Source organism: Chamaea fasciata, unplaced genomic scaffold (assembly GCF_029207755.1).
Source record: "Chamaea fasciata isolate MVZ Bird 193981 ecotype frontalis unplaced genomic scaffold, bChaFas1.0.hap1 SCAF_44, whole genome shotgun sequence".
Taxonomy (NCBI): Eukaryota; Metazoa; Chordata; class Aves; order Passeriformes; family Sylviidae; genus Chamaea; species Chamaea fasciata.
In genome coordinates this window covers 857,764-877,793 of record NW_027094129.1, presented here as the reverse complement: position 1 = coordinate 877,793, position 20,030 = coordinate 857,764, and the positions used below count along the sequence as shown (strand labels likewise).

The following is a 20,030-nucleotide window of genomic DNA, read 5'->3' as shown; positions in this document are numbered from 1 at the left end:
CCCAGGGACCCTGCAGAGCCCCAGCCGGGCTGTTTGCCCCCAGCCTGCCCACGGCCACCCTGGGGCTGCTCACGGGGCTTTTCCGTGCACAGCATTGGGCCTGGGCGTGTTCTGGAGAGAGCCTGGGCAAGGAGCCTGGAGCAGCGAGGCCCTGCCCTGAGGCGTCAGCGCTGCCCCAGCGGAGCCCATGGCCTGTCCCTGCTGCAGCCCCGGCACTGCCAGCCCCAGCCCTGTGCCCGGCGCCGAGAGCACTCCGGCCCTACAGCAACACCAGGGCCAGGAGGGCAGCGGGGCAGGGCCACGGGAGCAGCGCTGCCAACACCAAGGGCTGCTGCTCCTGGGCACAGCTGCTGTGCCAGCACTGATCTGCCCCCAGCTCTCATCCAGAGAAGAGAACCAAAGGGGGATCTCTGCAGAAAACTTGCCTGCCAGATCCTTGGGTTCCTTTAAAGCCACCAGGAGTGCAGCCCCTCATTGACACAGTCTGTGGCCACAGGGAAGGTGGAGAGAAACAAAATGAGAAATGGCACAAACAGTGACACTGCTTTGTGGACAATATTACAAAAGTAAAACAAAGGAAAAGAACCTCCAAAGTAAAGCAACAAGAGGTATCAAAAATGACTTTTATGACAAGTGATTTTGAGAAACTGGCCAGCAGTTTAATGTTTGTGAAACCATCCAGCCATCAGTCTTCCACACTGCAGCCTCGAGCTCCTGCTTCCTCAGGCTGTAGATGAGGGGGTTCACGGCTGGAGGCACCAGCGAGAACAGAACTGACAGGGCCAGATCCAGGGATGGGGAGGAGATTGGGGGGGGCTTCCGATAGGCAAACATGGCAGTGCTGAGGAACAGGGAGAGCACGGCCCAGTAAGGGAGGCAGGTGGAGAAGGCTTTGTGCCGTCCCTGCTCAGAGGGGATCCTCAGCACAGCCCTGATGATCTGCACATAGGAGAAAACAATGAACACAAAACAACGTAATCCTAAAGAGTTGGGAAAACCAATGAACCCAAACTCCTTGAAGCAGTAGTTGGACTAGGAGAGCTTGAGGATCTGGTGAACCTCGTGGAAGAACTGGCCCAGGGCATTGCCATGGCACAGGGGCAGGGAAAATGCATTGGCCGTGTGCATGAGAGCATTGAGAAAGGCACTGGCCCAGGCAGATGCTGCCATGTGGGCACAAGCTCTGCTGCCCAGGAGGGTCCCGTAGTGCAGGGGTCTGCAGATGGACACAGAGCGGTCATAGCACATGTTGGTCAGGAGCAAATACTCTGCTGACATGAAGAACAGAAAGAAAAAGAGCTGTGCAGCACCTCCCGTGTAGGAGATGGTCCTGGTGTCCCAGAGGGAATTGTGCATGGCTTTGGGGACAGTGGTGCAGGCCGCTGAGGGCCAAGTTGAGCAGGAAGAAGAACATGGGGCTGTGCAGGTGGTGGCCGCAAGCTATGGCACTGATGACGAGGCCGTTGCCCCGGAGGGCAGCCAGGGAGATGCCCAGGAAGAGGCAGAAGTGCAGGAGCTGCAGCTGCCGCGTGTCTGCCAATGCCAGCAGGAGGGAAGCGGCTGATGGAGCTGCTGTTGGACATTTGCTGTGGCTGCACATGGGGACGTGTTCACGGATAAAGGATAGTGACAAGTCAGGACAGGCTGCTTTGAGCCAAACATGGGTCATTCCCTGTGGACTGTCCCACTGTGATTCACCCACCCTTGTTCCTGCTCTGGGAAAACCTTCACCCAGGTCCCTGCCTGAGCTCCAGTTGTGCTGTCTGAGTGTGCCAGGAGCAGCCAGGCCTGTGCATGGGGGCTCTCCAGGAGCTGTCCCTGCCCCGCTGCCCTGGGTTTTTGGCCATGTGGCAGAGGGACAAGCCTGGATATTCAGGATTTGTCAGTGGAATCACTCCTAATGCAGAAAGGCTTGTTGCCATCTTCACTCCCACTTCTAAAGGGCATGGAGAACAGGAAGGAATTATAGGCATTATTTTCCTGCCTACACATCATTCCTGGTATACTGAGGTCAGAAATCCCCAGCATTTCTGCTGCACCAGACCTTGCCCAGAGCAGAGGGATCCCTGAATGTCTCACCCTCTCCAAAGGTCTCTGGGCAAGGTCCTCAGCACCCCCTTCTGCCAAGGACACTCACAGCTCCCTTGGCAAACCCAACAGCATTTCCTCAGCTGTGGCATCTCTGCACTTCCCCGTGGCACTTTCAGGGAACTGCCAGAGGCTCTGGCACAGATCTGCAGGCAGGAGGGCAGCTCAGAGCTTGGAAGGACGCAGCAAGGAGATCCCCGGGTGTGCCCATGATGGGATCTCAGGGAGGGGGCTCAGCTCATTCCCCTTTCCCATGGACTGCTTTGCCCGCAGCCACACAGGTCACAGGGAAGCTCGGACACCCCATTCCCATGGACACAGCTGCCTGGCAAGAATCCCAAGGGCAGTGCCTGGCTCAGCTGCTGCAAATGCCAGAGCCTCCCTGAGAGCACCAGATGACAGTGACAGTATCAGGGGAGGGCAGAACCAAGAGAAGATGTTGTGGGGCTGTGCCTGGGAGGGCAGGGCAGACACAGCCAGGCACTCAGGACAGTGTTCCCGTGCCCAGCTGTGCACAGCACCTCCCACACACCCACAGTGCCCTCCTGCCCCCAGCACTGCTCTGTTCAGCCCCCTCTCCTTCCCTGAGCCTCTCCCTGGGCCTGGACATTTCCCTCCTGAGAGGAGCCTTGTCCCTGCCAGTGCTCACAGAGCCCATGCCACCCTCTGCGCCCTGGGCCCAGCCCTACAGAAACCTGCCTGTCTGCAGGGCCCGGCCTGGGGCAGGGTCTGTCTGCAGCTGGGCAAGGGCAGCTCAGGAGAGCCCTGCTGGGCCCTGCAAAGGGGATGCTGCTGCTGCTGCTGAGGGCTGAGGAGTGGCTGAAGGCCCTTTAGGAGGCTCCCAGCAGAGAGACTGACCACCCAAAGTTACAAACCAGGAGTCTCTGTAAATGATTAAACATGACTCTGATGATCCTAGGTGTCCCTTTCAACTCAGAATGTTCTGTGCTTCTGTGATTACAATTCCTGTTCTGCTTCACTCATCCTCTTTTGCCTATAATCAGAAGAGAAAAAAACCCCTTGCAACAGCGTTACAACAGTGAAGTAAAAACCAGACCTTTCTTGGAAACTTCCAGGTGTCTCAGTGGGAATGAGGAACACCCAGCCCCTGATTTCAACAATTGATTAGAGGTTGATTAATTAGGATATTTAACAGAAACATCGAATAGGAAATTCAGTATCCACAGCTACAAACCCCTGGGTCAACCCATTGGAGTAGGTCCAAGGGCTTCTTTGTGCCACTTTTTTTTCTGACTGCTCACACTCTGGTTTAAAAACAAAATGTTCATCTTGTAGGTCCACTTCCTGACAATAAGACTGGGCAGTATTTCAGGAATATATTTTGAAGCTTATTGTTCTAAAATCTAAGATAAAGGGTAGGAAATGTTGTAGAGTTAATGAAAGATTATAGTAATACAAGTATATAAAAGTAGTTGAATAGAGTCATAGTAGTTGAATAGAGTTGATTAAAGATAATAGTTTTATAACTACATAATAGTAGTTGACAGAGCTACGAATAAATGAAAAATGCATCAAAAGCAAAAATGTTTTTGTCATCACCCCAACTTTCCCATCCTTCTCCAAGCAGGAAATTGAAAACACTCTCAGGAAAGCTCCTGGTCTTTGCAGCAATACCAGGCTTAGCTTCCTTTGGCAAGTGTCCTCCGGAGCTGTGCCCAGGCTGGTCTGGAGCTGGAAGCAGCCCTGCCCCACACAGCCCCTCTCAGCAGCAGCACCTGCCCTGCTCAGGGTGGCTCCTTCCCCCCACAGCTTCTCCCCAGCGCTGGCAGCAGCTCCCCGGGCCAGCTGAGAGCTGTCCCTGGCAGGCAGCAGAGTCCCTGGCCCAGCGCAGCGCCCTGGGCTGCAGGACCCTGCTCTGCTCGACAGCCCTGGGCACCCCTGGCTGCAGCCCCGGCTGCTCAGCCCTGCAGCAGAGCCCGGCAACAGGGAGCTGCCCTGTGCTGTGCCTCGGGTGCTGCAGCAGGGACACCCAGCCCTGCCCTGGGGCCACATGCCTGCTCTGCAGCCACGCTGAGAGTCCTCCTGGAAGGGCCTTAAAGCTGTGGGATGTGCCAGCTTCAGGAGATCCCTGCAGGAGCTGCAGCTTCTCTTCCCCCAGCCTGGGAGTGACTCTTCCTAACGCTGCGAGGATTTGTCCCCCAGTGAGCCCTCAGTGAGCTCTGCTCTGTGCTGCCAGCCCAGGCTGAGTTGAAGCCCTCTGTGCCTGTGTGCTGTGCCCGGGGTGGCTGCAGGCAGTGCCCCAGCCCTGCTGGGCTGGGCACAGGAGCTGCTCCTGGGCAGAGCTGTCTCTCTGCAGCGCTGCCCTTGCCAGGAGCTGCCTCTGTGCCAGGAGCCCGGCCCAGCTCAGCAGCACAGACACGGCACAAGGGCTTGAGTGACCCTCTCCAGGCTTGTGCTGAGGCCCTGAACATCAGTCCCTGAGAGGGAGCTGGAGAAACCTCTCAAGAATTCAAAGTCAGAATCCAGCTCCAAAGTTTCTTGAAGTTTTACTGGGTCCCGCTGAGGGACACGACAGAGAAAGTGTCCCCAGGCCCCAGCCAGAGCAGAGAAGTGCAGGCAGTGATGACACGTGGGGACAAAGAGGAGCCAAGTCTTGGTGCCCTGGGCCACAGCAGCCTCTGTGCCACCAAGGGCCGTGAGGAGTCACCTTGTCCTGAGGCCCTGGGGCCTCCTGGCACAGCCCCGGCAAGGCTGGGCACTGTCAGCCCCTTGTCCTGCCCTCGGCATCCCCCTCCCATCCCAGTGGCCTCAAGGATGTGCTGGAAGGAGTCCCTGGGGAGCCTTGGTCAGGAATGGCCCTGGGGGCTCCTTAATGCTCCCAGGGACTGCAGGCTTTTCAAAGGACTTAGGGCTTTGCTTTTGCCTTGGAGTCTCAGAGAGGTTTGTGCAATCACGGCCTCCAGTTATCTGCTTTAATTAGTCCCTTGAGAGGCTTTGTCAGTAATGACACTCAGTGCACTCATTAATGCTTCAAAGCACTTCAGGTTTTTAAAGGTACTTGATGCTTCCCTTTTAAAACTGACTTTGTGAAAGGTTTGTGCCATTGTTGCCCAAATTATCTACTTTAACAAGTCCTTTGAGATTCTCAATCAGTAAAAGCACTCAGTGGGGCTCATCAGTAATTCCGGCTACTCAAGGTTTATTCAAGGACTTTTTTTTGACACTGAGTCTGAGAGGTTTGTGCACTCGTGGCCTCCAATTATTTGCTCTAATCAGTCCCTTGAGATTTTTACTCAGTAACAACACTCGGTGGAGCTCATTCATGCTTCAAGGTAATCGGGGTCATTTAAGCACTTCTTTTTGCCACTGAGTCTCTGAGAGGTTTGTGCAATCATGGCCCCAATTATCTGCTTTAAGGAGTCCCTTGAGAGCTGTGCATTGACACTCAGTGGGGCTCATTAATGCTTTGAGATACTCAGGGTGTTTAAGGTACTTTGGGTTTTTCCTTCCCACACTGAGTCTCTGAGAGGTTTTGGTGCAATCCTGGCCTCCAGTTCTCTCCTCCAAGGACTCCATGAGGAACCTGTGTTGGGGATGGACCACAGGGTGACCCTTTAATGCTTCCAGACACTTTGGGTTTTTCCTCTGACTTTGACTCCTGGAAAGGTTTGTGCAATCTCTTCTCAGGCCCTGAGGTTCCAGGGCTCAGCACCAAATGCATCACTGGGCTCATTAGGAGAAAGCAAGTCCTGACAAACCACGGCTGTGCCTTGATTTCCTTCTGGCCTGGTGCAGTTCCTTAGGAAGTCTTTTTTCCTAGAGTTATGGAGAAATATTTCAAAGAGCGTTGAAGGAATCAACACTCTTCTTTTCAAAGGGGGTATTTTTCTCTTGAGAGCAGAGGTCATTGCAGCATTCAAGTGACTGATACTGATCCAGGGTCTCTCCTAAGGAAGTCTGGCCTGGTCAGAGGAGCTGTGCCTTGAGGTCTGATCCACTTTGGACAACCATGCTCCACATTCCCTAACCCCATCCTGCCTCTCCTCACTCACCTGGGACCTGCTTTGCTCAGAGAACTGGGTTCACTCAGACAAAGAGAGGTTTTCTTCCTTTCTTAGCAATCAAAACCTCCTAAGTTCCAAACAATCTCCTCAATTTGTGGCAAGCCCAAGGTGTCACCAAGGAGGTTCCCCTTCCCCAAGGCAGAACCATGCAAGGAATGTTTTAGACACCAACGAAGATGTACGATAAACAAAAATTTAGAGTCGGCTGGAGGCAGAATTAGACCAACTCCTCAAGGACAGACAAGCTTTGAACTCCTTGCAAGTCAAAGCTCCAGGTGGGTTGTTGGGAGGTGTGTGAGTGAGGCAAGAGTGAGGGCAAGGGAAATGCAGAGAGCCCTGGAAGTGCTTCTGTGCACACAGGCTGTGGGGAAGGGCGCTGCAGCCCAGGCCTGGGCCAGGAGGGAGGCTGGATCATCATCCCAAGCTGCCCGGGGCCATGGCAAGGGGCTGTGGCCACGGACACTGGCCTGAGCCCAGTGCCTGGGCCCCTTGCCCAGGGCTGGTGTCAGTGGCCAGAGCCAGAGGGGATCCCTTGCTGGGGGCTGTGCCACGGCCACCTGCCCTGTGCCGCGCCGGCTGCTCAGGCGCCGCGGAACCAGCAGCAAACGCCGCTGCCAGGGCCAAAGGCAGCTCAGCCAGGCAGAAAGGGGCAGTGCTGGGCACTGGTTCCATGGCAACCCTCACTGGGACAGCACACCTGGGTCACCTGTCCCGGCAACTGCCACGGAAACCTGGCTCATTGGGAATGCAATGGTGGACAAAGGTTTTAGGAGGGCCTGTCCCAATAGGACAAAGGGTGCTGGTTTTAAACTGAAGGAAGGGAGGTTCAGATGCAGAGAGATAAGGAAGAAATTTTTGAGCATGAGGCTGGTGATCCACCAGGACAGGCTTTCCCAGAGAGCTGGTCAATGCCCCCTCCCTGGAAACATTCAGGTCCAGCTGGGACAGGGCTCTGAACAACCCGATCTGGTGAAAGATGTCCCTGCTCATCGCAGGCGTTTGGATGAGATGAGCACTGCAGAGCTCTTCCCATCCCAACCATTCCAGGATTGCATGGGGAGAAGGGGCTGCTGGCTGGACTCCATCCACTCCCTTGACTCCTCCTTGTCTCTGCTGGAGCCCACATCCAGCAGCCAAAGCCAGCCCCTTCTCTGGCCTTTCCCCCCCTGCCCCAGGGGCTGCCAGAGCCAGGGAGGCGCAGGTGACCTTGAGGCTTTGCAGGGCTCAGGCACAGCGGCTGTGCCAGAGTCAGGGCTGAGGTGTCACTCTGCGGGCTGGGGCAGAGCCCGGGCAGAAATGAGCCCTGAAGCAGCAGCTGTGCAGTGGGGGCCAGCAGACCGGGCTGCCAAGGGAGGCTTCTGGCCATGGCCTGGAAGCAGCTGCTGCTGCCAAGGTGCCTTTGGTGCCTCAGGCTCTCCCTGGCACAGCTCCCAGCACGGCACTCTGCACTTGTGCCCGAGCCCTTCGTTGTGTTGGCTTGGCCTGGGGCTTTTCCTGCAGCGGGACCTGCCCTGGTCATGGCACAGGAAAGGCAGTTCCTCATGGAGCAGGAGGCTCTGCCTGGAATGGGCTCAAACAAGTCCAACAAGGCCCTGTTTACTTCAAAATTGCTTCCTAGAGCACTATATTCTATATAATTGTTACAGCTCCTATACTGTGGAGTAAATAACTCTCTTTTCTCTATTTGCTCTGTTGTGTAAATAAATCTTTCTGTCTAATCCTGATCAGAATCAATCATAGCTGCATTTATGGAAATATATCTGGTATTGGATCGGTAATCCTGGGGGACAAATTGCATTGCAGTTCAATTCCACCTGTCCAGTCTTTTACACGTAAACCTTTGACAAAGTCTGGGACTAGGATTGGATCCAGCCACTCCCAGTCTCCTCTCTTAGATGGAATTTGAAAAGTCAGGCATCCTGGAGGGGTTTGAGGATCCATGGTGTCTGTTGGGTGTCATTTCTCCACCTCATGACTCAGCAGGAGTTTCTCCAGTGAAGAAATGAAGCTTTTGCCTGAAGCTCCCACTCTGCCCATGACAGGAAGCTGTCAGAGTCTGTCCAAGGATGTGATATGCCTCACGACTGTCTCCAATGATTGAGAACTGAGACCCCAGGCTCTGAAAGCAGCCCCTGGCCTGGCTGAGGTGGAACGCTTGCCAAGTCTCGGAGGACTGGTATGCATCTCCATGAGAACGGAGTGCAAGAACAATGGAACTGGTCACAGTGGACTGAGCCAAGGCTGCCTGTCCAAACTGGGCTGTCCGTACTGGAGGTACGGTTTGCAGCTTGTTCCTGAGCACTCAGCCTTTACACAGCTGGTTCCTGCTTTGGCTCTGTGCCCCTTGCTTTGCTTCCCGCCTTGACCAACCTATAGAACCTCTGGAGACCCCCGCTCACTTTTGTGATCACCCCACTGGAGAAGATCGCGTCTATAGGCATCGTTAGGCGTCGAAGACTCGACCCTCCACGTTCATAGCTATAATCCCCTTCCCCTCTTTCTCTCTCTTTCTTACTATTTTTTATTTCTCTCCCCACTATGGCATTTGTTGGCACTAAATAAAGGTGCATTTTTGATGGAGTAAACTGAGTTGTTCCCTGCTGTGTCTTTTGCGCTCTGAGATCCCTAAAACAAGCCATCAGGTTCCCTGCGTATATTTGTGGACCCTGACATGAAATGGGCGTCACGGTCAGGATCTTGATGGACAGAGGGGTTGCGGGTTTTGTATAGCTTGTAACAGGGGAAGGACCCTCGTCTCAGCCGCACCTAGCACGCCACTTGGGTGAGCGCTGTTAGAAAGCAAGGGGGGCGAGGGAAAATTCCCGCAAACTGTATACACCCAGGCGTATAGCACTCCCTGTCATCAGGATTTCACAAAAGGATCTCATTGTGCAAAAGATGGGACTGTAGTTAGTTTTTGTGTGTTTTGGGCTGCTTGGTGTAGTTGAGGAGACAACTCTTTGGAACTAAGGTGAACCTCCCAGGCAGTTTTGGTCTCCTCGCCCATTCCAGGGAAGCAAAGGGAAACACAGTTTTAGCTGTGCCTTTGGTGTAACTTGAAGCGTACCTCCCTGAGAGTGGTTTTGGTCCCTGCCCAAAATGAGTGAAAAAGATAAGAATGCATTTTATGCTTTGCTAGCCAAACATGGTGCTAGACCTTCTCCAGACGGAGAAAGGTGGGCACAGAATAATTGGTTTAACTTTGAAAAGATTGTAGATAGAATATATTCTTTGCAACATGATGCTAGATACAAACTGGGCAGAAATAAAACCATTCTTTGCTCAGTTTTGGGGGCCTGTCTTTCGGCAGCCATAGAAACCCGTTTTGAACGGGTGAGTGAAGAAAAAGCAGTCATAGAATCCCTGCAGAATTTGGTGGAAGCTTTGCAAAAACAATTAGAACAGGAAAGAAATCAGAATTATTTGCTGCAGATTTCTCTTGCAGAAGAGCGAAGCAAAAATTTAAAATCTGCAGATTTACCCACAGAAATAGAAGGAAAGGAGACATACAAAATGAAACAAATATACCCTCAGAAAGAATTAGTCCACATGCAAAATTGTGGGGAGCACTGTTATTCCAACTTGAGACCTCTCATTAAAACAGAATATAATTATATAAATGAAGAGGATCATGATCCCCACATAACCACCAAAGAAATACCATACACAGCCACTGAATTAGCTAAATTAAAGAAAGAATACTCCCGCCTCCCTAGTGAATCGGAGATGGAGTATGTCTTCAGAGTTTCCCTCACAGGGGGCGACCAAATTAAATTAAGTGAACAGGAAGCAAGTGGCTACTGGGGACATGGAGTTTTCTTAACAACAGGAAACACACATGCTCCATGGTCCCTGACACAGCGTGCAGCTCACTGGGCAGGGGGGTTAAATCCCCTAGAGACGGGCGACCCTCTGGCAATAGTCGGTACCTCAGACCAACTCCTAGAAAACATACACAAAGCTGCATGCTTGCAAATGATACAGGAAAGAAAATTAATCTCTGGCTATGAGTCACCAATGCAACAGCCTGTCAAACCTGAGATTATGACCCCCTTCATTCGAGGTTTGCCAGAGTCTCTTAAACCAACAGCAATTTTTCTTCAAAAAACAATAGCATCTATCTCCTCGGTAGATAGACTTGAAAGATTTCTCGGACACACAAGAGATCAAACTGGTTCCACTGACTCCACTGACTCCTCACCTTTTACAACTCCTAGCACACAATCTAACAGCAGTTATAAACTTTGGACATGGAGTGAGGTAGCAGAGGAGTTAGTAAATTACAGTAGAAAATATGGACCAGTGAAGTACTCAGAGGACAAACCAGAAAAACCCAGAGGAGTCAGGCACATTGCTTCTCCTAATGAAAAACCAGAAAAGGGAAAACAAATTTCCAGCCGGCAGCAGCTGTGGTTGCTAGGGCTGAAAAGGGGAGTTCCACGAGAAGTGATGGATAAATTGCCGTATGATAAATTGGCTAAAATAATTTCCAATTGGCCCTGTCCCAAACCTATTGTGTGGGAATCATCCAACCAACAACCCAGTGCACCTCCTCTTCCACAAGCCTTGGGCAACCAGCCACAACATTCCCCAACACAGGTTTTAAGCAATGAGACACAGCATGCTCTCTCCCCGCTTCAGGGAAGTGAAACACACCAACCTCCTTTAAACTAGAAACTCCGTTTCTCGATAGTGAGCGAAGAAACGGAGACTGGATGTTTTTGAGGAAGCTCACAAAGGACCCGAGAACAGGGGACATATTGATTACAGCAATAGTTGGCCCCAAACAAATATTAATAACTTTTGTTGTGGACACAGGGGCCCAAATCAGTGCATTGAAAATCACACACGCCCAAAAGTGTGGGCTTGTTCCCAGCAAAAAACGATGTTGTGTTTTAAATGCCCTAGGAACTACAGAGTCTATGAGTATGGCTCTAGTAAAACTCACACTGCCCGGAGAAGACAACCCAATAGCTGTCCAAATGGTCATCGGAAACATTCCTGACAGTTTGTTAGGGATGGATATACTTGCTGGGAGACAATGGGAAGACTCAGAAGGCTTTCTCTGGTCTTTCGGAGCTCCCAGCCTTAACATCAGGCTGCTACAAACAGCTCCTTCCCTACCGTTCAGCAAAATCCCTTCTGTGAAACAATATCCTTTACCCTCTGGTGCTAAAGATGGCATCAAGCCAGTCATTCAGGAATTGAAAGATCAAGGAGTAATTGTTAACACTCACAGCCCTTTTAACTCACCAATCTGGCCAGTTAAAAAACCCAATGGAAAGTGGAGACTGACAGTTGATTACAGACGGCTTAATGCCAACAGAGACCCTCTTACAGCAGCGGTCCCAAATACAGCTGAATTAATAATATCAATTCAGGAGAAAAGCTCACTCTATTACGGCAACAATAGATGTTAAAGACATGTTTTTCATGATACCCATACAACAAGAAGATATGGACCGTTTTGCCTTTACATGGGAGGGACAGCAATATACCTTCACACATCTACCCCAAGGGTAGCGACACTCCCCCACTTTAGCCCACCATGCTTTAGCCCAAGAATTAGAAGAACTATCTAAACCTGACACTGTAGCTGTTTACCAATCCATAGATGATATTTTAGTGGGAGGGGAAGAAAAAGAAGTAGTGGAGGATGTCCAACAGAAAATAATTTCCCACTTAGAAAGCCTTGGTTTGCAGATCCCCTCAGAAAAATACAAAAACCTTCTCAAGAAGTGAAATTTTGAGGCATCTGGTGGAAAGGAGGTATGACATGCATCCCACCAGACACCCTAACTTCTTTAGATCAAATCAAGATGCCTGAACCTAGAAAAGAACTCCAACAAGCTCTAGGACTATTGGTATTTTGGAGAAAACACATTCCAGATTTTTCAATTATTGCCAGACCTCTTGATGATTTGTTGAGAAAGGGAGTAAAATGGGACTGGAGCCCTTCTCAGGAAGAAGCATTACAATTGTTGATTTTTGAAGCCACAGCTCATCAGGCCCTAGGCCCTATCCACCCAGCAGATCCTTTTCAGGTAGAATGGGGATTTGCTACCTCAGGATTGTCAGTACGTATATGGCAAAGGGGTCCTGAAGGCCCAATCAGACCTGTTAGCTTCTACTCCCGTGGCTTGAAAGATGCTGAAAAAAGATTTACAACTTGGGAGAAAGGCTTATTTGTTGTTACCCAAGCTCTCATAGAAGTAGAAAAGATCACAAGAAAACAACCAATTGTGTTGAGAGGTCCCTTTAGAGTCATTAAAATAGTGATCACAGGGACTCCACCTCCTGAAGGGGTAGCACAACGAGCCTCAGTAAGGAAATGGTATGCACAAATAGAGCATTCTAATAACATCTTTTCAATTACTGAAGGCGCTGTGAAAAATTTACCAATACAAGACACAGAGAATCTGAACAGCAGCCAAGACAAACCTGCCTCAGTTCTTAAAATAGCCCCTCCCTTCTCCCCTGAGCAAACAGCACATTCATGGTTTACTGAGGCCTCAGCTAAGCGTGAAGGAAAAGTGTGGAAATACAGAGCTGTAGCTTTGCACACTTCTTCTGCAGAGCGGATCATTACAGAAGGGGAAGGCAGTGCCCGAATTGGGGAACTTAGAGCTGTTTGGAGTGTTTTCCAGAGGGAGGCACAAAACACCTCTCTTGTCTGTATTTACACTGACTCCTATGCTGTATATAAGGGCTGCACTGAATGGCTGCCTTTCTGGCAACAGAATGATTGGGAAGTTAACAGAATTCCAGTGTGGCAGAAAGAAAAGTGGCAAGAAATTTTACAAATTGCAAGTCAAGGGAATTTTGCTGTAGGGTGGGTAGCCTCTCACCAGACAGATGATAATCCAGCAGGAGAATGGAATACAGAGCTGATGAATTAGCAAAATTAAGTCCTCTGAAAAAGGATGAAATCACTGAAGATTGGGAGCACTTATTAGAATGGCTGCATGTAAAACGACAACACACAGGTACAAAAGATTTATCCAAGGAAGCTCATGCCCGGGCTTGGCCCGTTACCAGAGAAATGTGTAACACCTGCATTTCAGCCTGTGAGCAGCGTCGCAAACGGCTAGAAAGACATCCTTTAGAGGATGACCCACTACACTTGAGGACAGGTAAAGGCTTATGGGATGCATGGCAGGTAGATTACATGGGTCCCTTTAAGCAATCAGGAGGTAAACATTTTGTGTTAGTGGGGGTTGAGATTACATCTGGATCAGTTCAAGCCGAGGCATTTAAAAGGGCTACAGGGGAAAACACTGTTAAAGCATTGCAGATATGGTTCGGGACTTTCCCAAAACCACAGGAAATTCAATCTGATAATGGGTCACACTTTACTGCTAAAGTAGTACAGGAATGGGCAAAAGGTGAAGGGATAAAATGGACTTTTCACACTCCTTATTACCCTCAAGCTAACGGAATTGTAGAAAGGACTAACGGTCTTTTAAAACGACTTCTGAAACCACAAGAGGGAGGCTGGGATGACCGGTTGCATAAAGCTGTGCAAAGTGAAAATGAAAGATGGGGGGTAAATGGGTGCCCCAAAATTACTGCTTTTTGCCCAAATCCTCTGAGCTTAATCTCCTCACAAAGAGGACCAAATGATCCCGAAACTCCAGTTCATGACCCGGGACACCCTGTTTTGGTAGACCTCCCTACGGTGGGAGAAGTACCACTTGTGTTGAAAACTTCTCTGAATAAAGTTGCGTGGATAGCATCTGATGCCTTAGGAAAAGAACATCGGATAAATACCCGCTGGATAATTCCATCGTTTTAATGTTCTGCCCTTAGGTGGCAGATTTTTCTGTGTTTTGCTATTGCAGGAGAACTCCGAGGGGACCCTTCAAGTGACATGAAAACAAAATAACCATGTTAACATTATTAATACTTCTCTGTATCCTGCCACACTCCCATGGCCAGGAGCCAGCTGAGTGGCCGTGGTCTGAAGCCACTGTTAGATATCCCAGTACTCAAGAATCACATCCCAGAAGTCGTCACCTGAACCTGGCAACCTCAGGGTATCATGGTGGTCCACGTGAGTGGGGATGGGATAAGAATGAACGGGTTACAACTCTAAATGGTACAGTTGGTTTGGGGATATTTTTGTGGGCGGATGTTGGGATCGGGATTGTGTGGGGCTGGGTGGGTGGGATGTGGTTTGATAGTAAATCAGACTTGGAGAGTTCTTGATCACATGGACTGGGATCACATGGACTGGGATTTCACAGGCTGGACCATCTGGATCAGAACCATAGAGACTGGGATCATCTGGACCGGGGTGGCCGCCTCGGAACGATGCGAACCGAGGCGGTCCCGCCCGGCCCAGGGCAACCTCCCCGTCCCTCCCAGTCCCGCCCGGCGGCGCGGCCAAAACTCCCCAGAACGAACGCGGCGGTCCCGGAGCGATCCTGGAGCCGATCCCGGAGCGATTCCGGGTCCGATCCCGGTCCCTGTTTCAGCCTCGGTCTCAGTCTCGGTCCCGGAGCGCTCCCGGTGCTGATTCCGGTCGCGGTGCCGATCTCGATCCCGGAGCGGTGCCAGTCTCGGTGCCAGTGCCGGTTCCACTTTCAGTCCTGGTCTCAGTCTCGGTGTCGGAGCGCTGCCGGTGCCGTTTTTGGTCCCGGAGTGCTCCCAGTGCCAATCCCAGTCTTGGGCCCGGAGCGGTGCCAGTCTCGGTGCTGGTTCCGGTGCCGGTCTCGGTCTCGGTCCCGGAGCGCTCCCGGTCTGGGTTCTGGCCGCAGTCCTGGAGCAGTCCTGGTGCCGGTGCCGGTTCCGAAGCGCTCCCGGCGCCGGTCCCAGTGTCGGTGTCGGTCTCAGTCTTGGTTCCGGTACCAGTTCTGGTGCCGGTTTCGGTGTCGGTCCCACAGTGCGGGTCCCGAAGCGGTGCCGGTCTCGGTTCCGGTGTCGGTCTCGGTCTCGGTGCCGGAGATTTTAGGGTCTTTTGGGTGATTTTAAGCCAAACCGGGCCCTTTTAGGACCGCGCGTTCCCTTGACCCCGCCCATTCCCCCTCAGAATTCCCGCCATTTCCTTGACCCCGCCCCTTTCCCCTCCCAGTTCCCGCCCCGTCTCTGACTCCGCCTCGTTCCATTCGTTCCCCGCCCTTTCATTGACCACGCCCCTTTTTCCATTGGGCCCCGCCTATCTGCTGGCGCGTTCCATCCAGCGCATGCGCAGATGACGCAGAAGTGGCTCTCCCGGGCGCCGCCATCTTTGTTCCCGGTCCCCCGAGCCGGCTCCGGCGTGTCCGAGACCTACGGTGGGGCAATGGGGGATCTATAGGGGATCTAGAGGGGATCTATAGGGGTCTGAGAGGACCTGGAAGTCTCCTTAGAGGATTTGGTGGGGGATCTGCAGGAGATTTGGGGCGGTCTGTAGGGGCTTTGGGGCGGTCTGGGGATCCCTAAAGGGGGCTGGGCGGGTCTCGGGGCTCTATCGGGGTCTGGGGCTCTGTAGAGGGTCCAGCGGGGTCCGTAAAGGGGCTCCGGGCGTCCCTAAATGGGGTCTGGGTGTCTGTGGGGGATTTGGGGGGTCTCTGTGGCGTTCTGGGGGGTTGGGGGGTCTGTAGGGGATCTCTAGGGGTCAGCGGGAGCCTGTAGCGGGTCCGGAGAGGTCTGGGGGTGTCTGTGGGTCCCTGTGGGGGATTTGGGGGGTCTGGGGGGGTCTGGAGGTCCCCAGGGGGGTCTGAGGGGATATGTAGGGGCTCGATAGAGGGTCCGGGGGCGCCTGGGGGACCCTATAGGGGATCTGGGGTTCTCTGCATGGGATGTGAGGGGGTCTGGGGGAGTCTTGGCATCTCCATAGTGGAGTTTTGGGGCCCATAAAGGAATTTTTGTGAATTTTTGGCTCTGTACAACTAATTCTTGGAAATTTGGGGTCCAAATTGGGCAATTTTGGGCGCTCTGTTGGGATTTTTATTTTGAATTTTGGGGCCTCTGTTAGGAATTTTGGGGAATTTTGGAGGAATTTTGGGTCCAAACGTAGGAACTTGTGGAATTTCCTGTCCAAGCGTGGGAATTTTGGGTAATTTTGGGTCCTAACTTGGGAATTTGGGGAATTCTTTTTCCTAGATATCCTCTTCAAGTTCTCGGTGAGTGGCAGCACGGCACGGGCAAGTCCTGCCTGCTGCACAACTTCATTGAGAGCAAGTGTAGGAATTTCTGTGAATTTTCAAGGATTTGGGCAGTTCTGGGGGGTCGTGGGATTTTTGGGAATTTTGGAGGGATTTTTTTTCATTTTGGGGGACGTCTTGTGTATTTTGAGGGGATTTTTGAGGTATTTTTAGGACTTTTGGGGTGGTGTTTTTGCATTTTTAGAGTGTTTTCTGTTGCTGTTTGCGGGCTTTGGGGAATATGTTGGGAATTTTGAGAAATCTGAGGAGTTGGGGGATTTTTAGATAATTTTGGAGAATTTTTGGGGAGTTTGGGGGGTTTTTAAAATATTTCTGGACATTTTTAGGATTTGGATTTTTTGGTTTTTTTCTTTTATCTTCTGGGTGATTTTTGTTGGTGTTTAGGGAAATTTTTGGACTTTTTTGGGAATTTGGGAAATTCTGGGTAGTCTGGGAAATTTTGGGAATATTACTGGAATTTTTGCAGGCATTTTCTGGGTTTTTTTCTTTTTTGAGCTATTTTGAGGCTTTTTTCAGTTTGTTTTTTTCTATAGTTTTCCTTTTGTATGCAATTTTGGGGGGATTTTTTTTTTTTCATTTTTTGGGAATTCTGTGTCTCCGGGCGCTCCCCCATCCTGCGGCATTTTGGGCAATTTTCTGTCACTCTTGGGTCATTTTTGGTCACGCTTTGGGTCATTTTTAGCCGTATTTTGTAATTTCAGTGGCGTTTCTAGTCAGTTTGGGGTCATTTGGGGGCCATTTTGTGGCCATGTTCTGTCACTTTTCGGGCATTTTTGGTCTCTTCAGGGGCGTTTCTGGTGCCGTTCGAGCCATTTTTTGCCGGTCTCAGTCCCGGTCTCCGGGCGGTGCCGGTCCCGGTGCCGGTCCCGGTGCCGCTCTTGGTCCCGGAGCGCTCCCGGCGCCAATCTCGTTCTCAGTCCCCGTCCCTGGGCGGTGCCAGTCTCGGGGCTGGTTCCGCTGCCGCTCTCGGTCCCGCTCTCGGTCCCAGTCCCGGAGATTTTAGGCGGGTTTGGGTAATTTTAGGCCAAACTGGGCAGGTTTAGGGTGGATTTTCGGCCCCTTTGGATGATTTTAGGCCAAATCTGGTGGGGTTTAGGGTGGGCTTTAGGTACATTTCATTGATTTTAAGCCAAACCAGGTCTTTTCAGGGTTGATTTTACGCCCTTTTTAGGAGTTTTAAGGGGATTTTTTGCCATTTTGTGTGGATTTAAACCAGTCTGGGCAATTTTAGACGACATTGGTTGGTTTTAGACCCCTTTAGATGATTTTATCCCCAACGGGCTGATTTTAGACCGAACCCTGTGGCTATAGGGTGGCTTTTAGTGCCCTTTGGGTGATTTTAGGCCACTTTGTGGGGATTGCAGGCCTCTTAGGGTGATTTGAGGCCAGACCTGATCCGTGTGAGGGTGGATTTTAGGCCCTTTTGGAGAAATTTAGGCGCATTTTGGTGATTTTAAGCGAACCCGGGTGGTTTTAGGACCGCGCGTCGCCTTCGCCCCGACTCTTTCCCCTCACGATTCCCGCCCTGTCCCTGACCCCGCCCCTTTCCCGTCCCAGTTCCCGCCCTTTCCTTGGCCCCGCCCTCCCAGGCCGGGCCCGGGCCCGGGGGAGGAGGAGGAGGGAGGGAGGAAGAGGCGCAGCGGCGGCAGGAGCGGGAGGAGAAGACGAGCGGAGGGAGCGGCGGCTCCAGCGCTCCCTGAACTGGCGGCACCGCCGGGATCATCGCCCCCATCCCGCAGGGGGCCGGGGAGGGGGAGCTCGCCCCAAATATCCCGGGGGTCCCTGGGTTTGGGGTTTGTTGGGGGGATGTTTGGAGCTCGCGGGGATCCAAAGCCGAGCAGCAGATGCCCCTCGGGGGGACATCGGGCACTCCCCGGGAGGTGTTTTTGGGGTGTCCCGGTGTCGGCAGAGCCCCGGCGGTGGCGGGGGGACACGGGGTTTGGGGAGCCCGGGAGAGCCGCCGCTTCCCTGAGCGGGAGCCCAGAGAGAGGAGAGCCCAGAACCGCAAAGCGGGGACCCTGAGAGGGGGGGGACCCCTGGGATTGCCGGGACCCCGTTAGGGGCTGGAGGGGCGGGATGGCCGGGAAGAGGGTTCAGGAGTCGCGGTGCTGGAAGTGGCTGCTCCCGGTGTAAGCCCAGTCACTCCCAGTATCCGTAGGTGGGGAGACAGAAGAGGGGGGAGCTTTAAGGGTTCCTGGGACTCGCCGCAGCCCGGGGAGGGCAGGCACCGAGCAGACGGCGGATCTCCTTCCCCTTCCCTGTGACACGGAGGCAAATCCCATCCTGTCCTTGTCCTTCCTCCCCCAGACAAGGAGCCGAGCATGGAGAGCAGGGAGGACAAATCCCCGCGGCAGAAGCTCGTGGCAGAGGCCGTTTTGAGCGGCTCCACGGTGCAGGAATGCAACGGAGAGGAAAAGGGCCGAAGGTCCCTGAGGAGGAGGGGCTGCAAACGCAGCTGGCGAGGATGTGAGGAGGAAAGAGCCAGGCCGGGCTGGGAAGGCGGCCGGAGATGGAGCCAGAGCTCAGAGCTGGTGGTCCATGAGCAGCTTCGTGATGGGGAGAAGCCCCACAAGTGCTCCGAGTGTGGGAAGAGCTTCAGCCAGGCCAACAGCCTGATCTGCCACCAAAGCATTCACACAGGTGAACGGCCCTACGAGTGTGGGGAATGTGGGAAGAGCTTCAGACAGAGAATCAACCTGATCCAGCACCAGAACATCCACACAGGGGAAAGGCCGTACAAGTGTGGGGAGTGTGGGAAGGGCTTCAGGGGCAGAGCCAACCTGAACTTCCACCAAAGGATCCACACTGGGGAGAAGCCCTACGAGTGTGGGGAATGTGGGATGAGCTTCAGCCAGAGGTCCAGCCTACTCCGCCACCAGATGTTCCACACAGGGGAACGACCCTACGAGTGTGGGGAATGTGGGAAGAGCTTCACAGAGAGAGCCACCCTGACTGAGCATCAGAACATCCACACTGGGGAAAGGCCGTACACGTGTGGGGAATGTGGGAAGGGCTTCAGGCAGAGAGCCAACCTGAGGCTACACCAAAAGATCCACACTGGGGAGAGGCCCTATGAGTGTAGGGAATGTGGGAAGAGTTTCATCCAGAGTTCAAGTCTGATCAGCCACCAAAGCATCCACACCGGAGAGAGACCCTATGAGTGTGGGGAATGTGGGAAGAGCTTCAGTCTGAGGTCCAGGCTGATCTTTCACCATAGAATCCACACTGGGAAAAGGCCCTACAAGTGTGGGGAATGTGGGATGAGCTTCAGGCGGAGCTCCCACCTGATCCTCCACCAAAGGACCCACACCGGGGAACGGCCCTACGAGTGTGGGGAATGTGGGAAGAGCTTCAGCCAGAAAATCAACCTGATCCAGCACCAGAACATCCACACTGGGGAAAGGCCGTACAAGTGTGGGGAATGTGGGAAGGGCTTCAGCCACAGAGCCAGCCTGAGCTTGCACCTAAAAATCCACACTGGGGAGAGGCCCTACAAGTGTTGCCAGTGTGGAAAGGGGTTTCGGGTCAGCAGCAAGCTCCTTGAACACCAGCAGACACACACAGAGGAGAGGCCCTTCCGCTGCCCTGACTGCGGGAAGGGCTTCAGGCACAACCCCAACCTCATCATCCACCGGCGCATCCACACTGGGGAGAGGCCCCAAGAGTGTCCCCAGTGTGGGAAGAGCTTCTCACAGAGCTCAGCCTTGACCCAACACCAACCAAGGCAGCATCAGGAAAGCCCTGCCAGTGCCCCCGGTGCAGAAAGAGC

At 52.7% G+C, this 20,030-nt stretch overlaps 1 pseudogene; it reads left to right on the top strand.

The window, feature by feature from the left end:
• The first annotated feature begins 832 nt into the window (after positions 1-832).
• LOC136303938 (inhibitor of nuclear factor kappa-B kinase subunit beta-like) overlaps positions 833-20,030 on the top strand; it is a 44,857-nt pseudogene continuing 25,659 nt past the window's right edge.